We start from the raw sequence: 5,000 nt of genomic DNA on the forward strand, positions 1-5,000 counted from the left end.
TTACCACCACAGAACGAAGCTGGCAGTAAGACCGCTCTCAACCAGCTGTATAAGGCCATGAGCAAAGAAGAAAATGCTCACCCAGAAGCGGCGCTCCTAGTGGCCGGGGACTTTAATGCAGGAAACTTAAATCAGATTTACCACATTTTTACCAGCATGTTAAATGTGCAACCAGAGGGAAAAAACTCTGGATCACCTTTACTCCACACATAGAGACGCATACAAAGCTCTCCACCACCCTCCATTTGGCAAATCTGACAATAATTCTATCCTCCTGATTCCAGCTAACAAGCAAAAACTAAAGCAGGAAGTACCAGTGACTCGCTCAGTACGGAAGTGGTCAGATGACGCGGATGCTACGCTACAGGACTGTTTTGCAGCACAGACTGGAATATGTTCCGGGATTCATCCAATGGCATTGAGGAATACACCACCTCAGTCATCGGCTTCATCACTAAGTGCATCGATAACGTCAACCCCACAGTGACTGTGCGTACATATCCCAACCAGAAGCCATGGATTACAGGCAACATCCGCATCAAGTTAAAGGCTAGAGCTCAAGGAGTGGGAGACTAATCCGGACACTTATAAAAAAAAATCCCGCTATGCCCTCAGACGAACCATCAAACAAGCAAAGTGCCAATACAGGATTAAGATTGAATCCTACTACACCGGCTCTGACGCTCGTCCGATGTGGCAGAGCTTGAAAACTATTACGGATTTTAAAGGGAAACCAAGATGCGAGCTGCCCAGTGACGCGAGCCTACCAGACGAGCTAAATGCCTTTTATGCTCGCTTTGAGGCAAGCAACACTGAAGCATGCATGAGAACACCAGCCGTTCAGGATGACTGTGTGATAACGCTCTCGGTAGCCGATGTGAGCAAGACCTTTAAACAGGTCAACATTCACAAAGCCGCGGGGCCAGATAGATTACTAGGATGTGTACTCAAAGCATGCGCAGACCAACTGACTTCACTGACATTTTCAACCTCTCCCTGACTGAGTCTGTAATACCTACATGTTTCAGGCAGACCACCATAGTCCCTGTGCCCAAGGAAGTGAAGGTAACCTGCCTATATGATTACCACCCGCAGCACTCACGTCAGTAGCCATGAAGTGCTTTGAAAGGCTGGTCATGGCTCACATTAACAGCATCCTCCTGGAAACCCTGGACCCACTCCAATTTGCATACCACCCCAACAGATCCACAGATGACGCAATCTCTATTGCACTCCACACTGCCCTTTCCCACCTGGACAAAACGAATACCTATGTGAGAATGCTGTTCATTGACTACAGCTCAGCATTCAACACCATAGTGCCCTCAAAGCTCATCACTAAGCTAAGGACCCCTGGGACTAAACACCTCCCTCTGCAACTGGATCCTGGACTTCCTGACTGGCCGTCCCCAGGTGGTAAGAGAAGGCAACAACACGTCTGCCACGCTGATCCTTAACAATGGGGCCCCTCAGGGGTGTGTGCTCAGTCCCCTCCTGTACTCCCTGTTCACCCACGACTGTGTGGCCAAACACAACTCCAACACCATCATTAAGTTTGCTGATGACACAACAGTGGTAGGCCTGATCAGCGACAACGATGAGTCAGCCTATAGGGAGGAGATCAGAGAACTGGCAGTGTGGTGCCAGGACAACAACCTCTCACTCAACGTGAGTAAGACAAAGGAGCTGATCGTGGACTATAGGAAAAGGATGGCCGAACAGGCCCATATTAACATTGACGGTGCTGTAGTGGAGCGGGTCGAGAGCTTCAAGTTCCTTGGTGTCCACATCACCAATGAACTATCATGGTCCAAACACACCAAGACAGTCGTGAAGAGGGCACGACAAAACCTTTTCCCCCCTCAGGAGACTGAAAACATTTACAAATGACCTCAACTAACCTGTACCCCGGCACACTGACTCGGTACCAGTACATATTTTTACTTTAGTTTATTTGGTAAATATTTTCTTAACTCCTCTTGAACTGCACTGTTGGTTAAGGGCTTGTAAGTAAGCTTTTTACGGTGAGGTCTACGCCTGTTGTATTCGGCTCATGTGACAAATAAAGTTTGATTTGATTTGGTGTTGCAGAGTGTTAATGATCTGGCTGTAGATCTGAAGATTACATGTTCAATCCCACAGTTACCAGTATTTCTCTGGGTTAGTATTATTTAACCATGTTTCAGTTACCAGTATTTCTCTGGGTTAGTATTATTTAACCATGTTTCAGTGACCAGTATTTCTCTGGGTTAGTATTCTTTAACCATGTTTCAGTTACCAGTATTTCTCTGGGTTAGTATTCTTTAACCATGTTTCAGTTACCAGTATTTCTCTGGGTTAGTATTATTTAACCATGTTTCAGTGACCAGTATTTCTCTGGGTTAGTATTCTTTAACCATGTTTCAGTTACCAGTATTTCTCTGGGTTAGTATTATTTAACCATGTTTCAGTGACCAGTATTTCTCTGGGTTAGTATTATTTAACCAGGTTTCTTTTGAAAAAATAAAGAGGAACAGTGAAATTAAGGCTTGAGATAGAATCTACTAGAAGAGAGATTGTCTTGGTTTTCATTTGATTTATAAATCCAGTCAGAAATGCAGAAAAAATATATATGTATTGTTGAATTTTTTTTTTTTTATCCAGCTCATATAATTCCTACTTTGAGATGCTTGATATGCTTTTTCATTATCTGAAAAACTTGGATACTTTGTTAATATGGGTCTAGAAGTACGCAGCATATAAAGAGGAAGGGGTGAGGTGATGGTGAATAACCCAGTTACCAGTATTTCTCTGGGTTAGTTATGTCTAAGAAGGCTAAAAAAGGAAGCATGGAACTCCTGACTGACCACACTGCCATGGCGACCACACTGCCATGGCGACCACACTGACATAGGTATACCGAATAAAAAATTAGCTGTAAGAGAGTTTCCCTGGTGGCACAATGGGGAAAAAAAGACCTGGCTTGGGAACCAACGATTGCAGATTCAAACCGCACACGTCTAGATTGTCAACATCTGAAGTTTAAACAATACGGTTGTGTTTGTACGATGAAATGCTGTTCAAATGTCCTCTGAATTAAATTAAAATGCCGTGTGTCTCTATATCACCTTGTTGAGGCGCCTACAATGCGGTCATCAAATGCGAATCGCCATTCAATCGGGAGAACAATATAATGTGATGTATTTCAATCTGCTTTCTTATGCTTTAAGGAGCTAGAAATGTGCATGCTGAGAATGTTGTGCTAATGTTCCAGAAACATTGTGGTAATGTTCCTGGAATGTTGTGGTAATGTTCCAGAAATGATGTGGTAATGTTCCTGGAATGTTGTGGCAATGTTCCTGGAATGTTGTGGTAATGTTCCAGAAACGTTATGGTAATGTTCCTGGAATGTTGTGGTAATGTTCCAGAAATGATGTGGTAATGTTCCTGGAATGTTGTGGCAATGTTCCTGGAATGTTGTGGTAATGTTCCTGGAATGTTGTGGTAATGTTCCTGGAATGTTGTGGTAATGTTCCAGAAATGTTGTGGTAATGTTCCTGGAATGTTGTGGTAATGTTCCTGGAATGTTGTGGTAATGTTCCAGAAATGTTGTGGTAATGTTCCTGGAATGTTGTGGTAATGTTCCTGGAATGTTGTGGTAATGTTCCAGAAATGTTGTGGTAATGTTCCTGGAATGTTGTGGTAATGTTCCAGAAACGTTGTGGTAATGTTCCTGGAATGTTGTGGTAATGTTCCTGGAATGTTGTGGTAATGTTCCAGAAATGTTGTGGTAATGTTCCAGAAATGTTGTGAGGACCTCCAAGACAAGGTCAAATGTATATTGTGTGAACATCAATGGAATGTTATGTTAAACCTAAAACAAATAGTGCTATAAAAATCATAAAAGTGACTTATTTGGAAGCTGTGAAACATTGTGGGAAAGCAGAAGACTCCCGTAACTTAATTAAATGTTCTGGGAACCTTTAAATAACTCAGAAAGGCTGTTCTGTTAAACATTGAATGATTGTCATCACAACTGAGCATATTCTATGTTTTGGGAACTTATCTCTTGTAATGTACTCACACTGTTCCCACAACCTAATGAAATGTTCTGGGAACCTTGAAATAAGGCTGTTCTGTCACAATTCTTGCAACATCAAAGGAGTGTTTTGTGCACCCTGATACAAACATTATCTGAATGTCAGCTAATATTTTTGTTGTGTTTTGGGACCTATCTCTTGTCATATCCCCACAATGTTCCCATAACCTAAAGAAACTTTTGAGGAAATTTTAAAGAACATAAAAATGTGTTCTGGGAACATTGTTGTAAACTTTGTATAATAATACGCACAACTGGACAGCTTTTGTATTTTGGGGAAATGTCTTTTGTGATGTTCCCACCAGATTGTTCCCACAACCTAATGAAACATTCTGGGAACCTTTACAACAACAGACAAAATACGTTTTGGGAACATTCTTTCAACATCGGACGGATGTTTTATACAAACATCGTGTAATCATCATCACGACTGGACAGTTTTTGAGTTATGAGAACAATTTACGCAACCTAACGAATGTTCTAGGAACATTCACAGAAGTAATTTTGGTTTGCTGGGAAAACGTTACTGGCACATTGTGTTACTACATTACCTGGAAACCTAATGAGACGTTTTGGGGAACGTTCTGCGGAAGTTGGTACAGACATTGTACAAATATTTTAGTGAATGTTACGAGAACATTCCAAGGATATTCCATTTAAAACATGTTTTAAATTTTTTATAATTGTTGTCAAAATACATTCTTTGAATATTTTGTGGATGTTATCATCCTAATATTATATAATGTTAGATAAAACCCTAACTATAACGTATTGGGGAATTTTAGCTAATGTTCGGGGAATGTTCCCAGTTTGCTGGGTTAACGCAGCTTCACTCACATCTGATAAAGCAGCCAATCATTTTTGTTCAAATCACGATAATTTCTTTTAGAATGTTACAACTCTGAACACAATGAGAACATGT

General features: G+C 41.3%; 1 protein-coding gene across 1 annotated transcript in view; it reads left to right on the plus strand.

Moving 5' to 3' along the window:
* Positions 1-5,000, plus strand: part of LOC115147291 (runt-related transcription factor 2-like) — a 33,408-nt gene that overhangs the window by 27,160 nt on the left and 1,248 nt on the right. The window lies entirely within an intron of this gene.

This window comes from Salmo trutta, chromosome 1 (assembly GCF_901001165.1).
Source record: "Salmo trutta chromosome 1, fSalTru1.1, whole genome shotgun sequence".
NCBI lineage: Eukaryota > Metazoa > Chordata > Actinopteri > Salmoniformes > Salmonidae > Salmo > Salmo trutta.